This window comes from Bison bison, unplaced genomic scaffold, assembly GCF_000754665.1.
Source record: "Bison bison bison isolate TAMUID 2011002044 unplaced genomic scaffold, Bison_UMD1.0 scf7180017864142, whole genome shotgun sequence".
In the NCBI taxonomy this organism is placed as follows: domain Eukaryota; kingdom Metazoa; phylum Chordata; class Mammalia; order Artiodactyla; family Bovidae; genus Bison; species Bison bison.
The window spans coordinates 259,225-270,525 of NW_011494714.1; positions in this window are offsets into that span (position 1 = coordinate 259,225).

The following is an 11,301-nucleotide window of genomic DNA, read 5'->3' on the forward strand; positions in this document are numbered from 1 at the left end:
TAAAAAAAAAAAAAAGGTACTTCAGGTAACTCTAAAGTGACTGCCTTTCATTTGGGAGGCCTTTCTCTTGGGTCTCCGTAAGTGGCCAGCCGAAGTAAGAACTAGCTTCTAAGCGTCATTCGATGTTTGGACATTCCGATTTCTCATCTCCATTTCTGGGGTGGAGCAGGGCAGAGGAGGCTGGCCAGCACTGTAAGTGGAGTCAGGACAGGAACTGCGGGATGTGCTGTTCTGCTCTCTTGCTCTCCACCTGTTTGTTGTCGTTCAGTCACTAAGCTGTGTCCAACTTGCGACCCCATGGACTGCAGCACTCCAGGCTCTCCTATCCTTTACTATCTCCCGGAGTTTGCTCAAACTCACATCCATTGAGTTGGTGATGCCATCCAGCCATCTCATCCTCTGTCGTCTCGTTCTCCTTCTGCCCTCAATCTTTCCCGACATCAGGGTCTTTTTCTGGTGAGTTGGCTCTTTGCATCAGGTGGTCAAAGTATTGGCATTTCAGCTTCAGCATCAGTCCTTCCAATGAATATTCAGGGTTAATCTCCTTTAGGATTGACTGGTTTGATCTCCTTGCCGTCCAAGGGACTCTCAGGAGTCTTCTCCAGCGCCACAGTTTGAAAATATCAATTCGTCAGCACTCAGCTTGCTTTATTTCCACCCATTTATCACACTGGTTCTCCAGAGAGTCCTAGAGGTAGAGGAGAGGAGTCCTCCCACCTGCCCTGAGGGCTGAGCTCCTGGCCCGAGGCCACCCATCTCCGAGAGCTCAACTAGAGTGGTGGGTTCTGGCTGCACCTGGTGGCCCCCAGCCTCTGCTCAGCCATTGATTTGGGGCAGCAGCAACATTTGGTAAGTTGTCAGTTTCTCTGCCATCCCCTAACCATGGCTACCTCAGAGGGGACCTCACGCCCCAGGCACAGTGTGAGGAACTGGGGCAGAGTCCATCTGCTATACTTCAGAAACCACGCTGCTGTGAGGTGGGAACTGCAGACAGCCCACAGAGCTTCCTATGCCGAACCCTGTCTACTGCCTGCCCAGGGACCAGCGTGACCTCCCCGGTTTCAGCTTCTTTCCCTATTCCATCCTTGGATGGAAAGAATAAGGTTACCTGTGAGGTGTATCAAGGCTAGACAGGTGGCAGGATCGCTGAGTCCTCCATTCCTGAAGAGTCTGCTGGTGGATCCATCCAAGTTGGGTGTCTCCAGAGTATAGCAGGGGCTGGGTGTAGTCGGAGGGTCTGCCTTGGCCCATCTGTCATTTACAGCCATTTAGAGCCGACTGAGGACAGGCTGTTGACAGTGAAGTCATCATGGCTGCCTGTATAGTTCTGATCAAGCCTGGCACCCTCAAGGAGAAAGGGCAGGGCCTGACCTGAACCATGCCACGCCATGAGTGTCCTGGAGTCTCTACCTCCTCTTTGTGGTTAGCCACCCTCCCTCTTCCCAAGTGAGTGATTTGTTTGTTTGAGTTTGGGGTTTTAATTGGGAAAGATCTGGAGAAGTTTTTGGAATAGGACCTGAAACCAGTTTGGGGAAATTTCGTTGCTATCACAGCTGTGAAGAACTTCCACCCAGACTGGTCCCTGTTCTCACGTGTAGCTGTAGCTATATATGGGCACAACTTAGGATGGAGGGGTCCTACTATGTTGGAGACAGGGCAGCATTCTATTCCAAACTAGAATACAGGTTCTAGAAGCGTTTCTATCCCTGAACAGAGACCCTCACCCTACAGGAGCATCCCTTTAGGAAATTCATCAGACTTCATCTGTCTCAGTCAGGTGGTGTACAGATGTGAAGGGCTCAGCGCTCTGGGTTCATGGTGCCATGTTCAGTGGATTAACGTTACATGGTTTAAGGGTTGGAGGTACTGATTTTGGAGCTAGGGGAAGGGCATGGGATTCCCCTAGGACAACTCCTTGAATCTGTGGGGTGGTGTGTAGCGGTGGTGATACCTGCAACCTTTGCCAGCTACGGGGTCAGGCAGTAGACGGGTATTGGCTGACCACACAGCAGGAGGAGGGACAGGGTGGGTGGATGGCACAGAGGGGAAGGGAGCCATGCCTGGAAGCTTGGTGCTGGAGGCCCTGTGAGCCTGTCTTTCTGAGTTGCCTCTGAAAGCATGGTCCTCTGGCTTGTCTGGAACCAGATGGAAAGCAGGCCCGGCCCCTCCCTCCAGCCAGCCTGGGAGCACGGAGTCTGCATAGCGCAGTTCATGCTACTTGGTTGGGTTCCCTAATGAGGTGTAGAACAGGGCTCGCAGCAGCTGTGACCAGGTGTGTTCCCACGATGCGGGGCCTTCTGTTCTTGGGGCTAGAAATAGCTTGGACTATAAGGTCCAAAGCTTTATTTGGGCCATCTTAGTTCCTCCCTCCTTAACTTCCCAGGCAACTTGGACTTGACCCCCAGCTCGGCCAATGGCTGGCCAGGCACCTAATTCCTGAGCTGGTTTCCTCATCTGTAAAATGGGCCTGTATCACTCTGCCTGTTACATCAGAGGCCTTTCAGGCTCACACTCCCATGGTAGGTGTGAAAGAAGTGGAAATTACAAAGTGCTGCCCAAAGTAGGGCCCTGATTCATGTGATTTGGGGCCGGAATTGTCAGAGGAAGGCACAGCACTATGGAACAGCTCCTAAGCCTGGACTTCTCCCCACCAGGTCGGACTGTGGTGACTTTGGAGGTGTCCCAGGTGGGGCCTGCTGGAGGGAAGCCAGGCAATGTCCTAGCTGGGAGCTGAGCAGCCCAGAGCTCCTTGGAGGACACGGGAGGCCCTGGGGTTCTGGGAGCGTGTGTGTTTGTATCTGTTTGCTCTGCTGTCTGGCTGTATCTGCTTGCTCTTTTCCCCGTGTCCTTGTTCAGCCCTTATAAGTCCTGGGTCTGCGGGCCATGTCACCACATTCCATCCACCTCTCGTCAAGTGGCCCCACTGAGAGGGACTTATTTCCCCTGGGAGGGGTAAGAGTGACCTACCAGTGCCAAGGCTAAGCACAGGACCCAGGCAGAACCAAGCCCCACCCCACCCCCTACACATGTATACAGAAGAAAAGGCCCAGGCTCCTGAAATCCATGCAGGGGTACGGTGCCTGCTCTGAGGTTTACATCTGGCAGCTGCAATATTGCCCCAGCAGAGAGACCCCTCTGAAACCCCCAGCGCCTGGCTTCCAGCATCCTGCTTTCTCACCCTCTCAACCTCTGTCCCCTTCTTTCCTGCTTTCCTTGCCATCTTGTGGGCAAAAAGGAAGGCGTAGGAGCCCTGAGCCCATGGAGGACAGTGCCCGAGCATCACTCAGAGACTCCATCACATTCTCCCCCTTGCCTGGTTTCTTAGAAGGTCAGAGCGTGAAGGGCCCTGCGTCTAGCCTACCCTTCCTCTCTAATGCTGAGGCAGTGGTGAAGGCCTTGAAGCCACTTGCCTGGCCGCAGGGCTGGGACTTCAATCAGGCTCTTTGATAGTTGGCTTGAGGCACTTTTTCTTTTGTTTCGGTGTCAGCTCTGTTGGCCGAGCAGGAAGCTGAGCCTGAGTCCTGTGTCTTGGTTCTCAATGGTTCTTTTCCCCTTGGAGAAGGCAGAGCTGACCTGGGCGTGATGATGGGCAGGGACGTTTGCAGCAGGAAAACTGCAAGCTTTATGTAATGCGGTCTGAAGCTCATAAACTCCTGTGATCTGGCTGGCAGGGGCGGTAGTGAGACGCCGGAATGAGGTGTCCTGGGCTTCTGTTTGGACTCGGGTCTTCTGAGGCTATGAGGGGCCCTGCTCTACTCCTAGCCCCTTCCCACTGTACATGGCTGCTCCCGCTCAGCTGCCGAGAGCTGGCAGTCTGTCAGTCTTCCCTTCGACTTCCCTATATAATTCATTGTTCAAGACTAACCATGGGTTCTCCAGTGGAACCCCCGTGCTCCCGCAGTCATCCCTCTGCCCTCTTAGCTCAGACGCTGAAGGTCACTTGTTCCGGACACCTAAGGCTGACCCCCACTGGGGTCTGAGTGGGTTGGTGGTGTGAGATCAAGGTCTGCCAAAGAGCCTTGACTTGTGAGCTGGGCACCCGGGGACACTGGGGTACTTCTGACGTGCTCAGTAACTTGGAGCAACTCCCTGAACCTCAGCTAAAAATAAGGTTTCTTCCAGCTCAGATATTCTGCATTTGGGTTGCTGGAGAGGGCTGGGAGTTGGGGAAGGATGTGGGAGGGGCTTTTGAGAGGCTTGTTTTTCCCCTGTTTGGATTTCCCTCCTCCCCCACCCACTTCTGTAAGTGGTGTTTTCCATCCAGATGACACCAGGAGGGCTCCCTGTGCTAAGCAGCAAGCAGGCAGGGTTCAAAGCTAGCAAGATGTTTTGATGGAGTGGACAGTTGAAACAGTTTCTTTTCCGGACTGGATTCTAACTATCAGAGTTGCTAAAGGATTGCTACAAGGAATCAGTTTTCAAAGAACATCTTTTATCTCTTTGGTGTGATGTTTCTATTGCCCAGAGTCAAGTTTCCTAGCCTTGTGAGGCAGAGATTTGCCTAGAAGGCACCAGTTCATGAGGTCTCTTCCATTGAGTAGCGTTCCTGGTGGACCACTGGGATTTATTTGGGGGTGGGGGAAGGATGGGGGTGGCCCTGGTATTTTCTACCTCAGCATCCTTTGTGGACGAAGATCTGGACCCCAAACAGGGGGTCCCCGGAGCCCAGGGTGCTGTCTTGGACAGTATAAGGCTGGGGTTTAGAAGGAGGCTGTGTTGTCTTTTGGAGTTGAAGGATAAGGGGGTTTAATATCGAAGGATGAACGACTGTTTTGACAGCAATGTTTACCCCTTTCATCTCTTGTAAAAGCTGGTGGGGACTTCCCTGGTGGTCCAGTGGTTAAGAATCTGCCTTCCAAAGCAGGGGATGTGAGTTTGATCCCTGGTCAGGGAACTAAAATCCCACAAGCTGTGGGGCAACTAAGCCTGCAGACTGAAACTAGAGAGGAACCCACATGCTACAGCTGAGACCCAACGAAAGAAACTGGTGCATACAGAGCCCATCCTCTCAGCCACAGCATCCCGCTGCTGTCCTTATCTGGGAAGTTGAGTGTTTATGCTGCGAGTGAAGGTGGAGCAGCCAGGCCCCAGCCTGGGCTGACTGAGTGTGGGCTCCCCACCACTAGAGAGGAAGTACTTTGGGGAGTAGCCTTGCGGACCCCACACCCCCATCCTATTCCACATGGGGGCTTTCCTCTGGTTTTCCTCCTGCAAGGCCCCCGCATGTGGTCTGGGCCCTGTATGTGCCTCAAAATAAGTCTGATATGGCTCCCTGGTAGTCCAGGGGATAAGAATCCACCTGCCAAGGCAGGGGACGCAGGTTCGATCCCTGGTCCAGGAAGATTACATATGCCACAGAGCACCTGAGTCATGTACCACAACCACTGAAGCCTGTGCACCCTAGAGCTGGTGTTCCACAACAGAAGCCACCGCAGGGGAAGCCTGTGCACCGCGACTAGAGAATAGACACCACTTGCTGCGACTAGAAAAAGGCCACGCATGGTAACAAAGACCCAGCACAGTCTAAACAAAGAAAAAAAAGGCCGAGGGGGAATTTCCTGGTGGTCAGGTGGTTAAGAATCCACCTTGGAATATAGAGGACCTGGGTTCAATCCCTGGCTGGGGGACTAAGATCCCACAGGCTTCAGAGGATCTAAGCCTGCATGTCACAGCTATTGAGCCTGGGCACTCTGGAGGCCACCCACCACAACTGGAGAGTCTGTGCCCCCCACAAAAAAAATCCTGCATGAGGAAATGAAGATCCTGCACGCCGCCAACTAAGACCCAGTGCAGCCAAGATAATGATAAATTTTTTTTAAAAAAAAAAGTAAGGCTGAGGGTGGAGGCCACCACTTCCTGTGCCTTCCTCCACCCCTCCCCAGAGCATGGGAGGAGGGAGGAGCAGGCCAGAGGTCGTTGGGAGCTCTATGCACCCGAGGTCTGGCTCTAGCTGGAGGAAAAGGGCTCAGGACCACGGTGAAGACCGAGCCGACCCCAGGAAGTCTGCCCACCAGCGATAGCCTGTGGGCTGGACTCCCTGGCTCCTGGCAGCCTGAGGGCAAGATAGGCAGTAGGGCTCGCTTGAGTGAGCAGCCTCGGGAGCCCCTGTGCCATGCTGGCTGGGGACACCGTTGTGCCGAAGGGCAGCCTGTTGCTTTAGACAGGCCTGGTGCTGGCTGGGGCCTCCAGTGAGTCTACTGCTGACCATCATGAAGGCTGTACACCGTGTCTGTGATGGGCCTGTGTGGGGACACCTCTCTGGCCAAATTCCTTGTCTGGGTTGAATTTGATGCTTCCAGCAGGTTCCTCAACATGTGTCTTCTTTTATTGGCCTCTAAAGATTCCTTATCTTTTCTTTTTTTGGCTGAGCCATGAAGGTTGTGGGATCTTTAGTTCCCTTACCAGGGTTCTAATCCTGGCCCACAGCAGTAAAGGCACCAAGTTGTAACCACTAGGTTACCAGGGGATTGCAAAGGATTTCCTATCTTTTCTCTACCCCTTCCCAGTCACTACCTTCTCCACCCTGTTCCAAACTTGCCTTCTAACTGTGCCAAGGATGAGGCTGTGGTCCAGCATGATCTGCTGGTACTTGCCATGAAAGTGACCATTTCAGCAGGACCATGGTTGCTTTCCACATTTTGTGGCAAGAGAGGTATTGTCTTGGCTTGTGTGAATGCTTTTGGAGAGAGTGAGTGTATGGAAGGAGAAGGCCCAGGTAAACAAGGCTGGTGCCTTCCAGCAGCCTGGGATTGTGTGAGCAACCCCTTATACTTCCTCCAATTACCCTAAAACATTTTTGTGTTGAAAGTGTTGGTCACTCAGTCGTGTCAGACTCTTTGTGACCCCATGGACTGTAGCCCACCAGACTGCTCTGTTCATGGGATTCTCCAGGCAGGAATACTGGAGTGGGTTGCCTCGCTCTCCTCCAGGGGATCTTCCCAATTGAACCCAGGCCTCCCACATTGCAGGTGGATTCTTGTACCATCTGAGCCACCTGGAAAGCCTTGTGGAATAGGCCATGGGTTCTTTGGTTGATCTTTCCATCTTGTATCAATGGCAGTTGGTCCCTGACTCCTTGTATGTGCTTGACTCTTTGCTGAGTGTTGTGTCCTATTATTGTGAGGCTGGTGCCAGTGATTGGCATGGAGCAGTGGTCACCAGTGCCGGCCTGAGACGCAGGACTGTTGACCAGACCTTACAGAAGTAACCGCACGTGTCTGTCCCTGCGAAACCTAAGGATCCTGACTGTGCCATTAGATTGCCTTGTCAGCTTCCTGTTCTGAGCCTCAGTTTCATCATCTATAAAATGAGGTTGAACTAGCTGATCTCCACAGTGCCTCCCACCCAGGACATGAACCCTGGGAAAGAGGAGCACTAAAGAATCCGGCAACTGCCTAAGGTCGTCTCCTGTACATTCCTAGCCCCAGTCTGATCTGGGCCTGATCCAGCCTCACTGTTGTTGAGTTGCTAAGTCATTTCCTTCTCTTTTGCAACCCTATGGACTGTAGCTTGCCAGGCTCCTCTGTCCATGGGATTCTCCAGGCAAGAATATTGGAGTGGGTTGCCATTTCCTTCTCCAGGGGATCTTCCGGACCTAGGCATCGTACTCACGTCTCCGGCATTGGTAGGCGGATTCTTTATCACTGAGCCACCAGGGAAGCCCCCCAGCCTCCTTAGGCTTATGACTAAGCCTGCAGTACCTGATAGGTGAGGTTTTTGTGCAGGTAAAGCTGAGGTTACAGGACCCGTAAGTGAACATGGATGTTGTTCAGCCTCTCCTGTATGCTGGGCATAGAGTAAAGTGTGCTCGTCATCATGGAAGGTAGATGATATCTGTGTTGCACAGATAAGGAAACAGATTCAGAGAGATGGAGCAGGTTCACCAAGCCAAGCATAAAGCTGGGATGCAAACCCTGGTCTCACTAACTAAAGCCTTTCCCATTTACGGCAGCACTCTACTATGCTCGGCCACATTTGTCTGTGGCTCTGAGTCCCTTCTTTGGAGGGACCGAGGGGTGTAGAGATGGGGGAGGTCTCCGGTGTTGAGCCTGGCTCTAGACATCTTGGAAGATAGGAAAGTTTTGAGACTTGTCTCCTGCTTATGGGTTTTGGAGTCCAGGTGAGTGCAGACTAGTAGGACCAGTAAAAGACCCAAGGGGTCTTTAAGGGCCTTCGTAAGACTTGAAGGAAAATGGAGTGAGGAAATAGAGGGACCTGAAGGGGGGATGCCGTTTAGTTAAGGAATGAGGAAGGGGTGGGCTGTGGGGCAGCATGAGCAGCTGCCGAGCAACGGGTCTATGTGGGTCTTTGTTGGGACCTGGGGTCAGTGGGCTGGGGCAGGACCTGATGCAGTTGAAGCAGCACAGCGGGTCGGTGGGCTCTGGAAACTCTGTTGTCTCGACATGTGACTGGCCAGCCTGCTAAGCTCATGCTTCTTGTCACAGAAACTTTGCTGTCATCCTAAACAGGCACCCAGGGAAGGGCCTGGCTACTGAAAGGATGCATGGCAGCACCTGACCCATCTTTGGGGCTAATGAGGCTGCCCAGCCATGGCTCCCTCTTCCCCACAGCCGGATGAAAGGCACGGATGGCTGAATCGGGGTTTCCTGGCTCTTACCCAGCTCTGCTCCAAGCTTTCATGAGCCCTTTCTGGGGCCCCAGTTTCCATGTCTGCAAAAGGGGACAGACAGAGGGCACGTTATTTGCTGGGGTGTCCAGGGTCAAGTAAGAACCAAGGAGAGCATTCAGGTTAGCCTCCCAGCGAAGGGTCTGTGAACTGGCAGATGGGGGCCCACCACATAACCCATAGCGGCTTCGACCTGGGCTTGCTTCCTAAGGGATGATGGCCCAGGACAGGATGGGACCTGTATTGTAGCCTCTAGAACCTGAAAGATGAGAAGCAGAAGAAAAGAGTCGTGTAGCCCAGAGAAGGATGGAAACCAGGGTCTGAGCTGGGAATGAGGGAAAGATCCCCCGTACTCACTCCCGTCTGCTTCCTCAAGCAGGAAACTTTGTGCTGAGAACTTTCTATTTTAGGGGGCCTCTGGGGAAATCTGGCCAGAAAGGAGCCATTGGAAGAAGGATTTAAAATTAGCCGGGGTGAGATGGGTGGCCCCTGGGGAGAACTGAGGCAGAGGTTTCTGCTGCGAGGCAGCTCTGGTTCTGTGTCTTTGACCCAAAGTACGTTCCATCATCCTGAGACGAGGGAACAGGGCCCTGATGGGTGTAGGCTGGGCTTTCCAGCGTGGCACCCCAAAGCATGCATCGTCTCTACCAGCCTGGGTGAGCAGTTGGGAGGGAGACCTGGGTTTTGAGTCCTTCTGCCTTTAAAAAAACAAGCTGCATGACCTGAGAGAGACACTTCTGTTTGGGGGTTAACTGTGAATGAGAGGCCTTTCATCACAGGGCAGAGGGGTGTTGGGACAGCTGCCCTCTGGAGTCCAGGAGCTCGATCGGACCCTCCTGGAGCCTGGGCTGTCTGGTTTCTCCCAGATGTTTCTGGAACAGGGCGGTGCTCAGGAGCTGTGTGTGCAGGGACACAGCGGCCAAGGGCTGTGAGACATAGGGAAGCCTCACCCCCGACCCAGGAGCAGAAGTGTGTGGGGCGAGGGAAGGCATCAGTGAAGGGGAGGGGGTGTCCTAACTGGCAGGGGATTCTGCTCAGTTTGCTTCTTGGCGGAAACTCATGTGAGAGAAGAAGCTGTCCTTCACCTGTTCGATGAGCCGGTCCTGTGGGGGTGGGGCCACTGGTTCCGAGCAGTGGTGGGGCTGGTTTCCTTTTCCATTCCTGTCTCTGTTGTTGACATGTGTGTCATTGGAGAGAGAGAAGGTGTGTGTTGGGTGTAACTTTGACTGCTCTGGGCTCCTGGTTTATGCCATTGTCTCCAGAAAGGCTGTTGCCTGGGTTCATCTCGCAGGCCATCATCAGAGCACGGAAGTTCTTTGGTGCCTCTGGAGGGGGATGTGGAATAAACCACATGACGGGTAGGTTGAGGCATGTGAAAATGTTAGTCGTTCAGCTGTGTCTTACTTACTCTTTGCAACCCCATGGACTGTAGCCCGACTGGCTTCTCTGTCCATGGGATTTCCCAGGCAAGAATACTGGAGTGGGTTGCCATTTCCTTCTCCAGAGGATCTTCCTGACCCAGGGATCAAACTCAGGTCTCCTGCATTGCAGGCGGATTCTTTACCATCTGAGCCATCAGGCATGTGAACTTGTTCTTAGTTGTCAGTGATGAGTTGAAGACTTACTTTTGGCTTAGTGGTATGAGATGCGACTTGCAACAGGAGTTGAGGGAATTCCCTGGCAGTCCAACGGTTAGAACTCTGAGATTTCACTACTGAGGGCAAGGGTTTGATCCCTGCTCAGGGAACTAAGGTCCTGAAAGCTATGCAGCCAAAAACAAAACAGGAGTCAAGTGTATTGGGAAGCTCTGCTCTTTCAGATTTTCCATTACTCAGGAAAGCACAGTTTCAAGATGTTTTTAATGGATCTACACTCTGGAAGATCTCCCTCCCTTGTAATAATAATTGGCTGATCTGGTCTTGCTGGCTGCATTTAACCAGCAGAGGTGAATTAAGAAAGTTTTCCCACCAGTCCTCTCCTGGACTTCACCCACCATTCAGGAGGTGAGGTTTGCCGAACCTGAGTCACAAGATGGGCACCTGGTGTCGAGACCCAGCTTCACCTACAGTGTGTAACTTTGTTGAAGGCAAGGCTTGAAACTTACACCATCCTCTGCCTCACTAGAAGCTGACAAGATCCTACTCATTCTTCAAAGCCCAGCATCATTGTTCCATCTCTGACTCCTTCCCTAAGTTCCTTATTCAGTAAACATTTAGTACCAGCACCCAACAGAGAGCTGGGCAGAGAAGCAAGAACACAACACATGCCCAGCCACTGAAGAGCCTACATCTGGCTTAGAAAGCAGGAAGAGATGGATATGAAAGTGCTGGGCCCTCTGATGAAATCACTCCAGGGCATAGAGTTTACTTCTTTGCCTCCCTATCAAACCAGACAGAGCCTCTCTCCCCCAGGGTTCCATGGCATCTTCTGAAAAATATGTATGATTCTACCTTTGCTTTTCTTGGAAGTCAGAGACCATAGCTTTCTTCAAGCTTCAGAGGGGTCCTTGGTCCGTGCTCTTGTTAAACAGGGCTCTCCTTGGGGCTGTTTGGCAGTGGACAGTCTGCACAAAGGTGCTTGGCTCGTGCTTGTTGTGACGCCTGCAGGATGAAACCAGAGAGAGGGGAGGGTCCAGAAAGGGTTCTGAAAGGTTAAATGCTGTCAAACTCTGGGTG